The following is a 21,512-nucleotide window of genomic DNA, read 5'->3' as shown; positions in this document are numbered from 1 at the left end:
TGCTGGCATTAAAAGACAACTATTTTATTTCTTTGTAGTGTTTTCATCAATGAGACTTATTTACTCAAATTATTAATCCAAATCCATTATGTGGGAGTTTGCTCAAAGTGCTCACAGTTAGAGCTGATCAAATACTAGTAAATGTATTTGAAGAATGTATTTGTTAAGGAGTAAAAAAAAAATGCCATAGCTATTTGATAGCATATGAATTAAAAAACATATTCACATATAATTTATTCAAGACAAAATGCTTACTTATCAACTACAATTTTTTATAACAAATATTTTATTATCCTTATTGAAAAACTTTTTTGTTCCTTCAGAGATGAGCTGTATTGGTTTATTTATATGACTTTAACAATATTAGTGTTTTTATAATTGTTAGGATGAGACTAAGTAAAAAAAGTAGAGGAAATTTTAAAGAAATAGAGGTTTCTGTCCAAATTTGGGGATTTATCCTTTATCCAACAATGACACAATTTAAAATAAAGCAATCAGATAGAACTGACAAGATATTCAGACAGTTCCTGCCAGAAATTGGACTTCAGAGCCAGACTCTGTCCTGTCTAACAGACTGCAACACTCTTAAGTTAAAAATCCCAGGAAAAGAAGTCTAAGTTGTCTCCATAATATCTAAAATACAAAAAACATTATTTTGCTTCAAGGGCAATTGTCCTCTGAATGAGAGATCTGGTTGAGAATCTGGCAAACCAAAAACATTTCCAACTTTGTAATAAAACTAATGCTGAGGTGTCACTTCAGAGATTAGATGCTACAGAAAACCTTAGATTTGACATCTTACATGAAATTTGGGTCTGAATCTACAGTTTAGAACTCAGGACCTTTGAATACTAAAAACATTCCCAAGCATTTAAAAAACCTGAGAATCCGTCTTTTTTATGACAACTCAGGTACGGTCAGCATTGGCTTGTTCTTTAGTTCCATGATGCTGTAAACCACTCTAGTGAAGCTGGTTCTTAATTTTACTCTTTAGTTAGAATCATAGAATCACGGAAGAGTTTGGGTTAGAAGAACCTTCAGCAGCCATCTAGTCCAAATCCCTACAATAAGCAAGGACATCTTCAACTAGATAGGTTGCTCAGAGCTCCGCCCAACCTGACCTTGAATATTTCTGGGTGACCTGTTCCAGTGTCTCACCACCCTCATCATAAAAAATGTCTTCTTTATACGTTGTCTGAATCTCCCCTCTTTTAGTTTAAAACCTTTACCCTCATCTTGATGCAACAAGCCCTGCTAAAAAGACTTTCCCCATCTTTCTTATAGGCCCTTTTTAAGGACTGAAAGGCTGTAGTAAGCTCTCCCCAGAGCCTTCTCTTCTCCAGCCTTTCCTCATAAGAGGGGTGCCATCCCTATGATCGTTCTCTTGGCCTTCCTCTGGACCTGCTTCAACAGGTCCATGTCTTTTCTTTACTGAGGACTCCAGAGCTGAGAACAGTTCTCCAGGTAGGGTCTCATGAGAACAGAGTAAAATGGGAAAATCACCTCCTTTGATCTGTTGGTCAGGCTTCTTTTGATGTAGTCCAGGGTATGGTAGGTTTTCTGGGCTGTGAGTGCTCATCATTTGTTTATGTCTGGCTTTTCATCCACCATCACCCCCAAGTTCTTCTCTGCAGGGCTATCCCTATCCCTTCAGCATCCAGTCTGTATAAGCCCATGGGGGTTGCCTGATGCCGTCTAAGCCATCTCATTATCAAAAACCTCAAAATTGTGGCAGTGACAGCAGCCATGGAGCACATATTAACAGAGCGTGTGAGTCTGTGAGTCTGTTTCTTCCAACGTCACTGCCAGCAACTGGAAGGAGAGGAAAGATTCTCTTACTATCTGTCCCAAGGCCCTGAAGTCACTTTTGAGCATCCTTGGACTACACATTCCAGTTTCATTGCCACTCACATGGAAGAGCAGTAATGGGTAATAGTCTGAGGGCTGTACCAGGCCAGGAAGTCTCCTACTGATGTTTCCTAGTTGTAAACTTCCAAAAAATATCTCCTACTTCTCCAAGTGCTTTATCAAAACAATTAAACTTGAAGCATCTCTAGAGACGTAGTGCTGACTTTTTTGCCTGCATAACATCCGCTCTCTGAAAAGAAAGCATTCAGTTGTCTACAAATGGAACGTCATATTATTTTTCAAGGAGGCTTTTTGCCAGCAGTCTTCAGAAAAAGTAGATCAACACATTCTCTAATTATAGTTAGCATAACAACCTTATTTAAAATGTAAATGGTTATAGTTATTCTTTAATGTCACTTGTAATAAATCTACACTGCATTAATTCCCCAAGTAAGGGTGCATTATTTAGTACATAAATTTAAAAAAAGTCTTTTAAAAATGTTTACTGTTTACCAATAATGGTAAATACAGATTCAGAGCAAAGTGGCAAAACAGGAATTATTTTTCTGGCTTTTTTAAAGGTCTATATTTTTATTTTGGTGATTTCAAACTTTCTTTGAGCAAAAAAAAAGTAGTTTATTTTTTCCCTTTTTTAAAGAAACCACATCAAAGACCTAAGACCAGGCAGGCATAGTCACGTCACAGAACCTCTCCTCTTTATATGCATTTAGCAGGTGAAAATGTCAGTGAATTTAATACACATGTAATTTTATTAGAAAGAAAACACAATGCTCTGTTCCCTAGATACTCGTAGAAGGGATGCATAATATCAAATGTCTCTAAAAGCAAAAACCTCCCTAAAAGAGGAGTGCTAGAATACTTTGGCTGCTTCTTCAAAACCTCCAGAAAGGCAGCATCACTGAGCAACAAAAGCTATCTTACAATAATAATGTGCCCTATTCCCTTGTTTTGGGAGAGCACTTTTAATTTTTTAAGCTTTTTTAAATAAGCATTTAGCTACAATGGATTGTGTTTATTATATTCCTTGTATAGGGGGGTGTTGCAAATCCTTTCTAAGACTGCAGATTCCCCTAAGAGCCTCAATGCATTTTTTGAGGTCAAATTCTACCTCATCATGAATGAAATCTAGATAGACTAATCCTACTGATTACCAGTAGGATCCCTTCTGCAAGCATTAAAATGGCAGTATTAGAGCACCCTCATTTTACAGAGCTCATGGGACTGTTTCACAACACCCTTCAAATTTCAAATGCAATCCAAGCAGTTCTGAGTTCTCTCACCCCCGTCCCACCACCACTACCATAACCCATCAAGATGGGTTATCCACATAAAGCCACCAAGATATTTTTCCTGAAAATGTGAACAAACACATTAGGGAATTGAGTTCAGCTGCTGATCACACAATCCTGTTGATGACTTCCTACCCCTGACTATGTGTAACCTTATCTTTCTCATACAGTTAGTAAAAAACCATAGTACCTCACAAGGAAGTAGGCAGGTAAAATAAAAAGTTTGAATAAATCTAGCTTCATTTGAATTAGACCAGAATTACAGTTTTATAAAGTACTGTTTTAAAACCTGAAGTGTGGAAAAATCGTAGCCTTTGTGGTATATTTCTCCTATGACTTGTTGGTACCATAAAAAGCATAGCTGTCACCTACATGTATATCAGATTTAGGTGTGAAACATCTTACTATCAAGGGTAATACTGAATAGAATGAGACAGCCATTATACAAATGTGTGTGTTAGAAAACAGACGCTATACATACGAACACGTGCAAAAAATAAGATTGTGCCTCGTTTTCATTTTAGCATTAGTTTTTTAGCAACACATAAGGAATGGGCAAACTGAATCCATGTTCAAAATAAAAACAGCAAAAGAAGAAATAAACAAGAAGAAAACAATCCCTCCCATTTGTCACTGCATCACTATATTTATTATTATATTTGCTTATGTTTTTATGTTTAATCTGGTTTGTTTAACAATTCTCCCCTGTTGTTTTCTCATTCTTATTCAAATATTCAGCTCTGAGTTCAGTCAGTCTGAAAGCAAAAAGCACTGGAAATATCATATTTCAGATATTGCACATAATTCTGAACATTTGCAGGTTGAGCAGCCACCAGAACATGGAATATATTTTTGACAAGACAAAGTTTGGCAGAGTAGGGGCACTTGGCTCATAGTTTGCTTTTTAATTCCTATTGTGCTCGTGTCTGAAAGTTTACAGCTTCCTGAAATGAGCACTGTTCCTCCATTTCTGGGAAGGAAAGCAGGATAGCTTGTGATAAAATTGTGCCACAGAATGTGCACACAAATTAATAGAAGCAGCTTGTTTTCTCTTTTTGTCTTCTCTTGCAAAGCCAAGGAGAGCTTAGCTCCAGTGAGAAAGATCTAGAAGAACAGGCATTTCTTTGGACAAACCTGTAGCTCAAAAGAGTTGACAGGAATGTTTTATAGGAAAAAAAAATATTGAAAAGGAAAGCAAGAAAATCCATTTCATTTTAAAAGGCTTCTTCCAGACAATATTCTGCCTGAAATGCTAGAAGGTCTTTGTGATACTAGTTGGAGCTGCTGTGAGGTAATTATATGTAGTTACATAAAGCATCCTTATGCTAGCCCAGCAAATTGTCTAAAAGAAGGGAACATATTCCTTGTTAAATGTTTTGTCATGATGACCATGCCTTTTATTTATCTCTAACACAACATGATTATTCTGCCCCATCTACTGTTTTCACCCTGCAAATTTATGAGGCTCTATTAATCTTCTGCCCTGCTGACTCTCTCTGTTGCAAAGTGTCAGCAGACTTTTGTACCTTGCTAATGTACAAAGTGCTTCTTATGAGTAATATCAGCATTTTGCCTTTTAATTGCACATATAATTTTTAGGTCTTACAGCTAATAAGGGAATTGAGACCACGGTTCATCATTGTCTCGAATGGTACTCCAGGGGTGTAGGGACTGTAGAAGCTCAGAGAAGAATATACTTGTCCTCATTCCAAGCAATAGCTTCTCTCATTATAGCAGCCACATTCACACCAGTACACTTACAGGTCTGCCAGCTTTTCCATGATAAACCCAGCTTTTTGGGGTTTCAAAACTGTTGCAAAAATTTATAAAACATAGCATATATTCTTTCAGGTTAGCTTTCCACACCAATTATTATTATTGTTTCTTCATTTTCATTATTATTATTATTGTTATCATTATTGTTGTTGTTGTTTTATTATTACAACTTTCTATAAAAGTTTATTTTACTGTGTTAAAGACCTCATTACTTGCAGAGGTACATAAGTTGCTTTGCAGTCCAGCTGGAAACTGGTATTCCTCATATTCGAACTAGGTCATTAGTTTGCGCATTGCTTGTCCAATCTTTTCCATCCCAAACCAAACTTAAAAAGAGATAACTTGGTGTTAACCTGGAACAATACACAATAATTTTATATTAGCAACCTTTAACAAGTAGTTTTCCCCACATCTTGAAATTCCCGTTACTGAGGAGTATTCTTATTGTTCAATCAGTTGAAAGGAAAAATGTAAGTTTGCCTTCCTTTTTATTATGGTAGTCAATTCAAGAAAGATCTTATGTTTCATATGCTGGAGGCTTTGAAGAACAAGTGCCAAATCGTGCAATTAAATGCTTCTCTCCTAAGTATGCAAAGCAATAAAAAGTAAACAGATTGACTCCTGGAATATCATGCCATGGGAACTGCTTGTAGGCAAATGACAGGCTGTTCTTAACTGTCGGCCATTGTGCAAAAGTCCACATAAGAATAAGAGGACTAGTATATTTGCAGATCCTACTAGGGGATGATGCAAATCAAGGAACCACTTTGAGTTCCTGGTTGTAATGCAGTGATGGTGGGGGCTAAAAGGAGACTGTCACTATATGGCCTCAAAGACACTTTTCTATCAGAAAATGAGATGTTTCTGTATGGTCTCAGAAGTTTCATGCCATGCAGATCAGCTGCTTATTTGCATTTCCCCTATTCCTGGGCACCTGTGATGTCTGGGTGAGATAACACTTCAGAACATCTCACACCCTCCCTCAGGTTTCATTGCTCTTGCCCCACAGTTTGCCAACATCTGCATCATATTGGCTAATCATCTGAAGGTTTTTAACATTTGGTTGTTATATCATCTCCAGTTCCAGTATTGCTGTTATAAAGTGATGTATTATTCATGCAATCCAGGGCTCAATTTTCAAACTTGTGGACTTCACATTATATTACCTCATAAATACTGATTTCAAGGCACCCACAAGCATTTTTAGTCCTTCATTGAAAACAGACAAAAAAGACATCTGCACTGTATGGAGCATAAAATCAAAGACTGTATACACATAGCACCATGGGATACCAATCTAGAGATCCCAAATAGATGTCCAGGCACACAGTGGGCACTTCTGCAGATATGTGCCTAGGCTCACAAGCTGTGTAGCTGCATCTCCACACATTTGGAGGCTAAGACTAAGCAACTGTGACTCTTTTAATGAATTTGGACCCATCACTGCATTGATACATGTACACTGCTTCCTCTTCTGGGGTCAACTCACTGAATGGTGGCAGCATGCTGGCAGATGGCTTTGATTGACAAGTCAGATTATAATAATACCAAAAAAAGAGAGGAGCAAAGGCCATAGTTTATATAATCCTGACACTAATTTTGAGCATTCAGGTGGCTTTATTCTCTTATGAAAGCCCATTCTTTTTTGCTTATTTGTGGGACAAAGATGATGAGATGAACAGTAAAACCTGCATTTACAGGATGCAAGGTGAGAAAGGCAAAAAAGCGTTCAAACAAGCTCTGTGTGAGAGTTAGCAAAATTCCTCATTAACTGGATCCTCACTCCAGCTTCCTGACTCCTTGCTTGCTTTGGTGGAAAGATTATCTGAGTTTCAACTGAGCCCTACTCTTACCACTATTACCATATTTCTGAGAAAAAAAAAATCCAACAATATTCTTTAGAGTCAAATTTCTTACCTAAATTATAAATGGAAATTATGTTGCCACAATATAGCAATTACACCAGTAGTATCTGGAAAACCACTGCAAAGCAATCTTAACAGAATTATTTATGTGTGTATATAAATATAAGATCATAGAAGGTTTTGAATTGGAATGGACCTTAAAGATCATCTACTTCCAACCCCACCTGCTATGGGCAGGGACATCTTCTGCTAGATCAGACTGCTCAATGCTCAGTCCAGCCTGGCCTTCCAGGGATAGAGCATCCACAACTTCTTGGCACAACCTCTTCCAGTGTCTCGCCACCCTCACAAGAAAGAACTTCTTCTTTATATCTAATCTTAATCTACCTTCTTTCAGTTTGAAGCCAGTCCCCTTGTGCTCTTACTTGGACATTGAGCCAATTCCTTTTCCAGTATGTGGTCCACCCATGAAATCCATGCCTCTCCAGTTTAGAGACAAGGATGTTTAGAGACAAGGACACTGTCAAACTACACAGGCCTCCTGGCATTTTTGCCCAACTTCATCTTTGTCAGAATACATCACTCCTGAGCTTACAGGAGGTGATCCTTGAGTATTCATCAGCTTTCTTGGGCCACTCTAACCTCCAGGGCTTTATCTCATGGTACTCTACCAAGCAGAACCCTGAAGAGGCCAAAGTCTGCTGTCCTGTAATCTAGGTTAGAGAGTTTATAGTGTGCCCTTCCCTCTGCCTTGAGGATCTTTAATTCCACCATTCTGTGGTCACTGCAGCCAAGGCTGGTTTCGAGCTTCACATTCCCCACCACTTGTTAGTAAGGACAAGGTCCAGAACACCACCTCTCCTCATTGGCTTGAAGACAGAAGTTGTCACCAATGCATTCCAGAAACCTCCTGGATTGCTTATGTCCTGCTGTGCTGACTCCCCAGCAGAGATCTGGGTGGTTGATGTACCCCATGAGGACCAGGTTTTGTGAACATAAGGCTGCTCCTATCTGTCTATACAGGGCCTCAACTGCTCCTTCCTCCTGGTCAGGCAGCCTGTAGTAGATCTCCACTATAATGTCACCTGTTCCTGCTCTCCCTTTAATCCTGACCCATATGGCCTCAGTCGCCTCCTCATGCATTCCCAGGCAGAGCTCTGTGCACTCCAGATCATCATTGACATATAGGAGAGGATAACACCCTCTCCTCATTTATCCATACTGTCCTTGCTAAAGAGCTTTTATAACTTCCATTCCAACACTCCAGTCTTAGGAGCCATCCTGCCACATCTCTGTGATGTCAGTAAGATCATCACCCTGCAGGAGTGCACACATCTCTAACTCCTAACATACGTATATGTACACATATATATAACAAAATATATATATAAGAATGCATATATATGTTTAAATAGGAGTGTGTATGATACATATGTATTTATTAAAAGGACAAAGTCCTTTTAAAAATCCATATCATAATGATAAGATCCATGTATTAGAGAAAAGCAAGATTCACTATACAGGCCCTCAGTCCATCTCAGCAGTACAATAAACCCCCCACACTTTCTCCAGTATTCACATCTCCTGAACTGCAAGGCAAAATTAAAGGTCTTACACTTTCCATTATTCCCTATCTATGTTATTTAGTTTAAAACTATTATACATAGTTCAAAACAGTATTATAGCAATTCCTACTAACATAGCTGCTACTGATAGCAAGAATAAAGTTAGAAATATGCATTTGGTAGATTTCAATTAAAAAATAAAGTTCCACAGAGGCTTCTAAATAGGTTTTTAGGCAAAAAGTAGCTGTCATAAGGACATAACTAATTGTTCACAGTATAAAACGCTGATGAAACACAGACGTTTCCATTAGTATTTTTAAAAAGGTTACCCAAATGTTCAGTACTGTATTTTCTTTCATTTAAATTGTCTTTATAATCTCCTTTCTTATTATTTTATTGTTAAACAGTTTGATATATTTTCTTTGTATTTCTCACAAAAATGCCCTTCCTTCAGTTCTCCTTCATAGATGCCTCTACTGTGTCTCCCCTTAACAAGAGTTATATTCCAAAGGAAATTATTAACCTTAAGTTACCTTTCCTGTTAAAAATAGAATAATTCTAAGCTTCTGAAGCTTATATTCCTTCAGTTCCTGAAATATAGTTGAAAAAATGTAATTTTTTTTCCTACACTGCATGAACTTGACTTCTTGATTTCTCTTTCTGGCTCCTCTTCTTAAACTGGAAGTATGTATTGCACATAGTAGATTATCAAATGCACTTAAAACAAAGCTAGACTACATTAATTAATGTTGTATGTGCACTTGAAGTGGGTAATATAGTTCATCCTCTGGCACTCAGCTCATTAATTTCAAAATGTATGTTACTAAACCTCTTATCTTGGTTTTATCTAATTAAATTGCTAAGATGAAACTTAATAAAATCAGAGGTTTTTAAATGTCATTCAAGGCACAGCTACAATTAAGAGATCAAATATTCATAGTTTTAGAAGACTCAACCCAGTATGACCACTTTTTGTGTATGATCAGTTTTGTGCTGATTTCTTTCCAAACTGAACTGTCTTTATTTCAATAATGTTAGGATTTTCAAAGATAGAAAGGAAATTAGTACATACCACTCTTAACAGATAGTTTAATTAAGGTTCAGTCTAATACAGATATCTATGTATTATAAATAATATGAAATCACAGAGTAACATGGAATCACAATGATTTTTTTTAAATCATTGCAACTAGTCAAAATGACAAGAATCACAGGCTCATTCAGGTTGGAAGTGACCTCAGGAGGTTTTTATTCCAACCTCCTGCTTGAAGCAGGAGCAGCTCTGAGGTCAGACAGAGTTGCTCAAGGCTATATCTAGTCGTGTTGAAAATCTCCAAGGACAAAGACAGTACAACCTCTCTGGGAAACCTGCTCCACTGCCCAACTGTCCTCATGGGAAGCAAGTTTTTCCTAAAGTGAAGTCTGAGAAGCAATTTTTTTCAAATCATGCCCATTGTATTTTGACCTCTTCTTCATCATGCAACACCATGAAGAGATTTGCTCTTTCTTCTTCATGGCATTCTTGGTTTTGGAATTCAACACACAACATATAGTTATAGTTGCTGGATCTCTCAGAGTTTTAGCTCCCTCACCTGACTCCCTCGGTACTGGAAAGATTCTTCACAGGATTCAAGCAGAGCTACAGTCTGTGCTGACTGAACACAGAAAATATGAGAACTCAAAAGGTAGCTGTTGTGGACATAGCAGAAAATGATTGAGCTGATGCAGCTCCCCATGCTGCAGCAGTAGAAGGATAGGGAAAGGTAAGTCACATTAACATTATTTTGGTACATACCTGGTCAGAAAGTACAGGTACTCCAAACATGACATATTCTAACACAACTGGTTATACATATCTGGATTGAAGTATCCACCCCACAGAAGATGAAGAGAAACAGTCACAGCTCATGTTACCTATCCAGCAATTATTACTATTCACTGACAATATTGAAAGCTAGTCTGCTTGATCTTGTTCTTTGACTGATCCCTGCAATAGTGGCATAATAAACCAGGTGTCCATGAGAGGTGGCCTCACCTCCAGAGGCTGTTTAGAAATATCTGTAAGTCCAGTTATGTGAGCACATTCCAGTTTGTTAGCACAAATATTTCAGAGAAAAAAGCCCCTAGCCTCTACAGAAAGTTAAGTTTGAGACAACCATACAGCAGATGTATCAACAAGGACAACGTACCTATCACAACAGGGAAATGTAGCTTCACTGGCTTGTATTTTGATGTTTGTAGCTGTTGCTGCAAGTCCTGTTCAGCATAAAAAATGTCTTGTACAAGAGAAACAACTAAATGCTTTCTATTTTGGAATGAGCAACCAGAAGACAGACAGGCCTGAAAGGCTGATAAAGAAAAAACTTGAAGGACATAACCACAAATTAAGATCCCATTTTAGCTAGGTAAGTCAGCACATTCATGATACAGGGCAGGGCATTGTCTCTTCTGAAGTGCACAGAATTGGCCACATGTTAAAATACTCTGTTGGTTCAGGATTAGAAAAAAGGCATTAATTTAGTCACATTGAAAGTGTCTTGTCTATCTGCCATATCTACCCATGCACATCCAGAAGAAAGTGTGGCTGCTCTCACAGGAATGATACTTATTATTAGCAACAAAAATATTAAAATATTGTCTGATTTTATTTTTTTAAGAAAAATGTGTTTACAGCAGCCAAGATGTCTGTCCTGCTTTGTCTACTCTTATCTTCTGAGGCTGCTTAAGTAAACACCCCCAATCTTTATAAGAACAGATCAGCTCAGTGAGTGAGGTTGGTGTGCTATAAACGACTCATTGTCTGTATTCATTTTAGATTGTACCTACAGAGGATTTATAGAAACAATACCTAGGTGGCACTGAGGAGGCTATCAGTGCTATTTACAGACAATTTAAAGGAATAAACCTGCAGTTAGGCCAGTGTTTGCTTTCCCTTGTGGTCTCCCTGCAACGCTTTCTAATCCTATTGTGACTTGATTGTTTCACAGCAAAGTGCTCCACAGAGGCCAGTAATTGGCACACAGGTTCAAATTAGATTGCTGTGTGTTTAGGAAAGCAGGGGTCATTTCCCATCAGCACCACTCATTAAGAAGCAGAGTGCTAAGTTTTCTATTACAGAAAATACTCGTATGTAAGTGTGTGCCTGTTTGGGAGGGGGATTTTATATATAACCTTCAGCAGAATGAGCCTGTGATCAACAATATGCAAAACAACTTCAATAGAGGAATACATTAACAATAAATTAACAATGTTTTTCTTAATTCTGCATCCATCTGACCATCATGCACAAATTCCTTTTCGCTTATTAAATATGAACTCAAACATGTGGGTGAATTCAGAAACTGGCTTGGAGACAGTTGAAAAGTTGGCCTCGTGTGCCCCTGGCTCTTGTGAATTTTAATCAGGTTCTCAGCATTAACTGCACATCAGCCAAGCCTGCGTTCTGATATACTGGAAGCCCAAGTCAGCTCCTGCACATTTGCTGTGGGGAGGAAAGAGATAGAGTTCAGAAATGATGCAGTTGGGCCCCAAATTAACTGAATGAAGAGAGATAACATCAATATACACCAGAAAGAAGGGTGAAGGACAGGTTTAATTAAGAAAAAGAGAAAGAAAGAAATCTGTCAAGAGGAGCAAACACCCTATGCCGCAAGCTTAATTGGTCCTGGCAATAATCAACTAATCATTTGTTCATGTTTAAACAGATGAGAGGAATTTGGGTAATTCTTGCCTCTCCTGAGATACCCTGGGGCACCTGACTTTCCTCAAATGCTGAATAGTGTCCTTTCCTCTAGGATGACTAAGGGAGGTATCTATCTATGTCCTGGCTGTGACTCCTTCAGAACCAGAAAGCAGGCACTGCAACACGTGCCTCCAGGGAAATCTCACTTGCTAGACTTGCATCAGCCATTTTTAACTCACACAGTATCATTACTGTGGTATGGCCCCTGTTTTGCATAATAGCCTAGTGGTTAAGAGGTCTCCTGCCAGAAAGAAGACACCCAGGGTGCAGCCTGAGGCAGCTGCAATCCTATACCATGCTGCTGTAGAAGAGTCCTGTGGGCCCAGAGTGCTAGACTGTTTGTAGGGAGAGTATTTTCTGCTCCTTAATGATTTGTGGGGAGAAGGGAGGGAAGGTCACTGCGTGGAAAAGGCATGAAGCCAAATGAAAAGCAAGTGGATAAGTATGAAGTGCTCTGGCTTAGTGGCACCATGTTCACTTTAGACAAAGCAGTTCTGAAATGTTGATCCATGTCCTGAGGAGTGGATATGTATTTCACATGATGCCTTGGAATTAACCCCTGGAGGACTCCCCATCCCTCCCGGTCACAGGAGCCTACTTCAAGTTTCAAATCCCAGTGTGATGCAGGATATAGATGGGGTCCAGCATGTGGTCCTCTTGCTATTGCCTTCTCCACCTCTAGTGCATCTTTATCAAGTGGATCCCCATTAACATCTTCCTGAACTCTTCTCCCATTCACTGGGTGCAGAGTTGATACGCTGAGGTCAGTCTTGCAAATTGTGCTCCTAAGGCACCATTTGGATGGTGACCCTGTCCTTATAACTACTTTGTTCTTCCCTTTATGTGGCTGCTATTTAAAATGTTTCTTGCTATCTTCTCCAAGTACTGAAGTTTCCCATGGTGGTGACAGAACCTCATGAAGAATGAGCCAGCCCAGGGCCACATCCTGTAGCTTATGGACACTACATTTTTGGACTCCAGGAGTGTCCAAAAATGCATGCCTAAGAAAGATTATAAAGACAAAGTGTGAGAACATACACAATCTTTTCCCTAGTCCTCCCTTGTTCTCCAACTTCTTCCAGCTATGGGACTTGATGAAATTGTCTGGGAATCTGTCTGTAGTAAAAATCACAGAATCATAGAATGGTTTGAGTTGGAAAGGACTTGAAGGATCACTTAGTTCCATCCCCCCTGCCCCATGGGCAGGAACACCTTGCACTAGACCAGGTTGCTCAAAGCCCCATCCAACCTGGCCTTGAACACTGCCAGGGATGTGCTCCTTTTTCAAGGTACTTGTCCAGTGTTCTTCAAACCTTCTCTTAAACTCTTCTCTTTCCAGGGAAACTTTTACTCTGCTGAAAAAAATACACTGAGATCTTTAAGTAACCTGACTCATGCTTCCTTTTCCCTTTCCTCTTGCCAGTGAGGTGTATTTTTTCACACGTAGGAATGAAAAAAAAAAAAACCCTGCTGTTTATATGAAACACAGATAGCAATCTTCATTTTCACTTACTCCCTCTGACGTGAGCCTTAAAGGTACACTATAAGGATGTAACCTGTCGTGGACAGCAATATCAAATCTAAGATGATGATATAAAGTAAGTAAAAAATTATACCTAAATGTGGAGTTTTGCTGTGTAAATGGAGTGAAATTTCAGTCAGTGCCAGCATTTCTCCTCCCCTATCTCTAGCTGCTACCACCCAGTCTTGTGCATTATGGTTTTTCGTCTGCATTAGTTTTATATCCAGCATGGCAAGTCACAGCCTTACAGAGATCCCTTATCTTTAGACTGGGACTACATTCCTCTGTCTTCTTATCATACATCTGTTGAAATGTTGTGAAATCCGCAGTGATCTCTGGATTGAAGATGTGTTAGCATGTAAAGTATTAAACAGTTGTTACTTCAATTCTGCTGAGATTTGCCTTTGTCTCCCTGGGATTTTATCTCATATTTACTAACATGCAGAGAATACATCTTGTTTTCCTGGTATGGCAACAGAAACACTGCTGCTCTCTGAAATCCCATTCATTGTAGTTGGACTCTGATGACTATAGACACGTAGGGAAAAAAGCCTGTTTGTCTGTTTTTTTCCTAAAGACAAACCATGAGAAGCCAGCATGATATATTCAGAAATACATAATTCCATGTGGTGTCACACCAAAATGAAAGGCACAGATGCACATCCAAGAAACTGGGAGAGGAGGGGAAGGTACAGGGAAGCAATAAAAAATAAAAAAAAAAATGAAAAGTTATTAAAAAAATAAAAAAGAGCTTTGAAAGTTTTGGGGTTTTTTTGTAACACAGATCATCATAAAAATAGAACTACCGTATCAACTGAATCAAAGTCCCAATTAGCCAAAAATCTTCTATCTTCTGTTAGAAATGATAAACATTTCTTTTCCTCCTGTTGCTATGATTTGTAATCTTTATGTGATCTATTTTCTAGGTGTAAGGATTTCCAGGCTAACTGGAATTGGGAATGGTTTTAAACTGAAGGAGGGTAGGTTTACATTAGACATTAGGAAGAAATTCTTTACTATGAAGGTGGTGAGACACTGGAACAGGTTGTCCCAACAAGTTGTGAATGCCCCATCCCTGGCAGTGTTGAAGATCAGGTTGGACAGGGCTTTGAGCAACCTGGTCTAGTGGACAGTGTCCCTGCCCATGGCAGAGAGGTTGGAACTAGATGAGCTTTAAGTTCCCTTCCAACCCAAACACTTCTATGATTCTATGATTTTGTGATCTTCTATTGGTACTAGTAGTGCTAGTGAACTTCCTCCCTTCCCCGCCCAGTTCCCCAATTTATAGTTAATTTTGCTTTAATGTTTCATATGGAGTACTAATAAAGGAAAAGTCTTATAAAAGTTTTAATAAAGGAAAAGGCTTTTTGTTGTTTGGTTGTTTGTTGTTTTTTTTTACCAGAACTGGTAGTTACTAAAGAAAGGTGATTTATTGACTAGTTCCAACTCTATCCTGCCATTTGGGCTCCTAGTCAGTTAAACACCTGGTGGGGGTGGAAATGGCCTGTTGAGCCAAGCACAAGCCTCTCAGCTGCATGTCAGTCCCGTATGTGGCCAGGCATGTGAGCCTTGGCCACCACCCAGCAGAGCAGCCACAACCACTGCCACCATGGTGATGGTAACAGGCATGCCTGGGCCCCAAACTACAGAGTCTGGAGGAGGATGTTTAAAAACATGTAAATATGTTGTATTTTGGTGAGAAATGAGGGAAGGCTGGTTTGTTCTTCGCTCCTGGGTTCACAGGTTGCAGGTATCTGTTGTTGAGGGGTTCCAGCAGCCATGTTCTTCCTCACTTATGGATCATTGAGTTCACTAAATCACATAGGAAAGATTATCTTGAGCTGGTGAGATTTTGCTGCATGCTGGAGATAAATGATGTGATTTTTTTCCCAGTGAGCTTCTGTATTCTGAGATGCAGTTACACATTGCTGCATCTGGCAAACAGAAACCTTCTACTTCACTTATGTCCTATAATCGCAAACCTGATGGACTGACCCCTGACTGAGAGTTTAGGTCTTTCCAGATGGAGCAAAGTCAGCAACAAACTGCATACAGAAAAGACCTTTTAGGAGACATGTTTTCATTGACTGAAAAGCATCACAAGGTAGAATGAAACAACTTTGTATGTACAAACCTACTCAACCTATTTCTTTCCACACACTTCTGGCTAATCAGCTTTACTGAGACACCACAATCAGCAAAACAGCCACTAGTTGCACAGGTCAGAGAATTTAACATGAAGTACAATCCCTCCTGAAGTCATTGCATTTCATCAATAACACATAATTGTTATATTCAGAATGAAGTGAGACTATAATACAACTTCTGTGATGTATATTGCTCAGAAGTAACATAAATTCTCAGTGGTTCAAAATATGGTCCAAATTCTGTTGGTTCCCCTATTATCTATCAAGGTGAGTGGTTTTTTCTCATACACACTGTTTCTAGCTTAACTTCTCTCTTTTTAATTTATTCTACAACTGCCATGAAATCAAAAACATACAGAAATCCATTCAAAGAGTTAAATACAATCATTTCATCATTAGAAAGGATAGAATGCAACTATGAGGCCAAACAGTCTAACTTAGGTTAAATGACGGGTCAAAGAAAGTTCATTCCTAATAATGCAAATCACAAATCAGTGTCTCAGGAACAGCATATATGAAATGGTGTCTGAAACATCAATAACAGGTTTTTTCCCTTATAATTATTATTAGCTTGGTAATAGTCGTTAGTGACCTATCTCCTTCTGCTGATTTAGTAAAGTGCACCTAATAACAAGCAGGGGTCAAACGTACAAACCAAATGACACTGCATTCCCTAGATACATAGTGTAGTTTCTAATGATAAATGCCTTGGAGTGTTTTTGTCTCACCCACCAAAATTAAGCCTATTAGAGTAAAATATGCCAATTGAAAACATTATAAATCTTGCCTGGAATATAAAACAAATCTCTATAAACAGTGCTAAAATGACAAACTACCTCTTGTGTTAGAAAGGCTGAATCTCTAAAGTAGCTTTTATTTCAGTTCTTAGTTAAAAAAATCAAGCCTTCAGAAATGGTGTATATTTATTGTATAATTAGTGAGAAAGAGGGAAAGCAGTATTCTATTATGGTCTCTTTTTTTCCAGGAATTAATTATGATTTCAACAGAAAGAATCCATCTTCTTTCATGAGAAGGAGAAAGTATTGTCTCGTAATTTTAGACACAAAAGAGACATTCTCTTAGACAAAGAGAGTTATTTCACAGTTCAGGGGAAAAATAACAGTGCTTATATCCATCTCTGTATTAAGAGTATCCATAAAATCAGTATCCATAAAAATTAGCTAGTCTCTTACTTATCTTTGCTGGAGCCCACTGAAGCCATTGAGTTTCAAACTGCAGTATTATTATTCTTTGATGTCTACAGCTTAGCAGCACAAAGCTGGTCTCCAAGCACTTACTCTCTATAAAGAAACACAAATGTTTGGCCTTTGGGCTGTAAATATTGTGTCACCATTGATTTTTAACATATAAAGTGTATTTTCCTGAATGTCAAGTATTCTCAAAGTGCAGGGACTCCCATGAGCACGGAGTGTCAGGAATTAAAAACAGTTTAAAAGCAGGAGCTACAAGCAAGGGAAAAGGAAAGTAATAGCAAGAAACAAGAGAAAGAAATGAAAGAATAATTAATATGAACTTAGCTGAATATTACATTATCCTTTATCTCCCAGATGAACATGTCACCTGGGGAGCATAATATCCTATTATCAGTAAAAAGAAGTCTGAACTGTGATACTATCAATAAACATTTTCTTATTACATCAGGTAGTGTTCTTGAAGGATTTGTGTGTCTCATGCACTAGAGGAGATATTTTTCTCAGCTAAATAATAAGATTAATTTGGGGATCGGTCACACTAATGGTTCACAAACACTGAAAGTGTCAGTAGCTGAATGGAATTACAGAATCATGGAATAGAATCACAGGGCGGTTTGGGTTGGAAGGGGTGTTAAAGATCACCTAATTCCAACCCCCTGCAGGGACACCTTCCAGTAGACAAGGTTGCTCAAAGCCCCATCCAACCTGGTCTTAAACACTGCCAGGGATGGGGAAGCCACAACTTCTCTGGGAAACCACCCTCACAATAAAGAACTTCCTTATATTTAATCTAAATTTACCCTTTTTCAATTCAAAGCCATTCCTCCTTGTCCTGCCACTAGAGGCCCTTATAAAAGTCCCTCTCCAGATTTCTCATAGGCCCCCTGTAGGTACTGGCAGGCTGCTATGAAGTCTCTCTGGAGCCTTCCTTTCTCCAGGCTGAATAAGCCCAACTCTCACAGCCTGTCTTCATGAAGACATGCTCCAGCCCTCTGATCATCTTTGTGGCTCTCTTCTGGACTCACTCAAGCAGGTCCAACTCCCTCTTGTACTGGGGGCCCAGAGCTGAACACAATACTTCAAGTATTCTGCTCACAAGAGCAGAAGGAGAAAGAATGTAAATGTGGCTCTCACAATTTGCTATTACTGCCTAATAGCACTTCAATATTTGTTACTCTGTTGTGTCAGGTGCTTTGGTGCTTATTGGCCAAACTGATTCCCTTTAAAAGGTGGTTCAGAGCAGGATCTAGCTTAGCTGAGGCAGATAGATGAGGAGCAAGTCATCTTATTCTCCTGGGACAGAGACAAGCTTTGCATCACCTCCTGATGTGGGCCTCCTGCCATGGAGTACAGATGGATAGCTGGAGGTGGACACAGCTTTCCCCCCTCAATTACCTGGGATGAATCCAGGGTGAGATAGCACCTCGCTGACATGGCTAGGAAAGCTGAGATGAACACAACCTATTGGATGCAATGTCTTTTACAGTGTAGCCTTGGGCAGCACAACTTTGCAATCTCCTTTGCATAGGCTGGCAGTAAATCACCAGCTTATCCAAAAATGAGTAAAAGGAACACTCCTTCTAGGCAATTATTCAGAGCAGACCCATCTCTATAGCTTATTTCTATAGCCAGTGCAGACAGACAAAGTTCCTGAGAGCCTAAGTATCTTAGGTCAGGCTGACCTCTGACTCTTACACCTCTCCCATGAACTTGTGTGAATACTTCCCCAAGCAAGAGCTTTGAATAACAAATTCAGTCCAGACTGGAGAAGAGATATTGCCTTTACTCTCTGAAAAATATATTTGAACAGATGTACTGTAAAAGTCGTGGGGGCTAAAACCCTATTAGCTTTTATCCTTCCCTATCCCACCTGCTGCTATCAGTAATCATTTGAAGGATATTACACATCAGACTCAGAGATTCCTTTGAACTATTTTCTCATTTATTGTGCTTACTAGATGTTTCTTTCAGAACTTCAAAAAAAGTCTGGCATCCATCTCAATTTTATCTGCCTAAGAACAATCAGGTTGCCATCAGACATTATCTAAGACATTTATATAAATATTGACTACTTAATGCAAAACATTCTTTAAATATACAGGCACATATGCCAGCTTCTCTTAAGAAAGTTGAAGAACTCTGAGTTCTGAAACATTTAAGAAACATTAAAGGTATCTTTTTTATAAAGGCTGCCTCTTCAGAGATGGTGAGAATTTCCAACTCCCAGCGTTAAAGCACTCATCTTGTCTCAGCAGCAGGCATTCAGGGCCTGGAAAAACCTGCCCTAGAGACCAGAGATACTCTATCTATTTAGTTTATCAAGGTGAAGCTTAAGAAGTTATTTGACATGTAAAAAAAGTGCAAGCACAGGGAAAAGACTTCTTATAGCAGATTCTTTCTATCTATGTAAACAAAAGTGTACCAGTTTCCCAGAGATAGAGGTAGGTATATTCAGGAATAAAAGCAGGATCTGATCTACTGTCTCTGCTCATTGCAGGGAGGTTAGGACTAGATGACCTTTGAAGGTCCCTTCCAACCCAAACTATCCTATGATTCTATGATTCTATTTAACCAGCTACAGTCTGGGAATTACATGTATAGTATTCCAGTGATCATTTTTGAGATATCTAGTAAAGTGATCCTCCTGAAGGAAACTGATCCTACTTGATAGATCCTGCTTCAAAAAAAAAACAAAAAACCTATCCATCTAATTAGATTGCTAACTAAGGTAGTTTTTTTAAGTCTAAATAAAGTGATTACTTATTAGGAACTATTTGAAGACACCTTCAGGTTTTCTGAGAAACATTAGTCCTTTGTGTGTGTATGTGTGTCTATATAAAACTTTAATTTAAGAAGGCTTCTTTGTTAAACACCAAAACATTTAAGGAAAAATTAGGTAGACAAGATCTCCCCAAAATATTTATTTTTATCAGTTGGTTGTTGGATTAATTCCTGGATAACAGCTACTGATAACAGTTTCATTAGCCATTGGAAAAATGAACTGAGGACTGCATCTGGCTAGAAATGACTTTAAGACACATAACCTAAGCTATAAGGTATAATGGAAGAACCTCAAAGTGAAATTCCATGTCCATATTGATTAGAAGATGAAACAAGATGCATCTTCATTTGGATGTAAACAAATTTGTGAAGAAAAATGAAGCAAGTGCTGATCTACCTGCTACGGTGTGTATCTTGTCAAGTCACACAGTATCAGCTCTTAAGTGCTGTCAGTTCTATTTGAAGCACCCAAACCAGTATTTGAAGCACCCAATAGGACCAATTTGCTTCTTAGACCCTAGTTCTACATGACTGACTCCAAAACTGAAACTCAGTCCTCTCTGTTTTAAAAACTACATGTAGACACCAAGATCTCCAAATGGAACCTACATCCCCTCAGGATCAGAGCTCCTGCAGCTGTGGATGAGGAGCCTTTCTCTGGATGTTACATGAGGGATGGCTGCTGTCTAAATGCTCATCTATATTTGTGGCTCGTGGCTTGTGGCCTTTGGTTTCTACACCTGGAAGTCTTAAAAATAGCATGCAGATGAGGCCTTCAGTGACATGGTTTAGTGGTGGTTTTGGCAGTCCTAGGGTAATGGTTGGACCTGATGATTTTAAAGGATTTTTTCAACCTAGCTGATTCTATGATTCTATGAGCAGTACAGATGGGTTTAAAAGAGGTACTGTGGATTAAACAAAGAGAAAATAAATCCTATCAATTTGTGCCTTTCAGTTGCACTCCCCCACCCTCCCCCCAAAAAAAAAAGAAAAATCAAGTTTTTTAAATAAATTAAAACATTATGAGCAACACCCACATACTGCCTCTAAAATAGCCTGGGATCGAGTAAAGAACTCAAAGGTTGCAGATACTGCTACACAGTTCCAGAAAATTGTTTAACTTTATATCTTAGCAGTAAATGTACCTTTCTGTCTCTCTCACACACACTTTGAAAGATGATACCAATGTTTTATTGTACACTGGGAAATATGACAATATTTTGTGTAGTGCGGGAATAGTTTTGAAAATCTAAAATACAGCTATTGATCATCTCAAACTATTCAATCTTCAATTAGACATTGAACTTTAGAACTGGCAGAATATATAAGATTTTTCTATCCTTGAATACCCGTTCATCTTTGTCTATGAATAATGCATCTTGATACCGTAGTGCAGTCAGATACTGGTATAATTAGATACATTTCTGAGGTCTGCCTATGGTTCATGCATCAAACACTGATCCTTCAGGCTGCCTTGTATAGGTCTATAGGCTTGGGACGCTGAAAAAATGAACACAGCCATGCTAACAGTGCCCTCACTCCAGTTACAGATGTAAGATGACAGTGACTGCTCCAAGGCATACTAATTACAAAGTATTTAGCAGTCAGTCTTCAGCACACACCTGCCAGAAGCAGAGATGGGGGAAATGTGATAGCCCTGTTTCTTATGTTACACAGACCCCAGCTGGAAGCTAAGTTCTTAAGAGGCCAATGACTGTACAAACCATATGTTATCACAGTTC

Source organism: Melopsittacus undulatus, chromosome 2, assembly GCF_012275295.1.
Source record: "Melopsittacus undulatus isolate bMelUnd1 chromosome 2, bMelUnd1.mat.Z, whole genome shotgun sequence".
NCBI classification, from domain to species: Eukaryota; Metazoa; Chordata; class Aves; order Psittaciformes; family Psittaculidae; genus Melopsittacus; species Melopsittacus undulatus.
The sequence above is the reverse complement of the archived record's forward strand: the minus strand, read 5'-3'. Positions refer to the sequence as shown.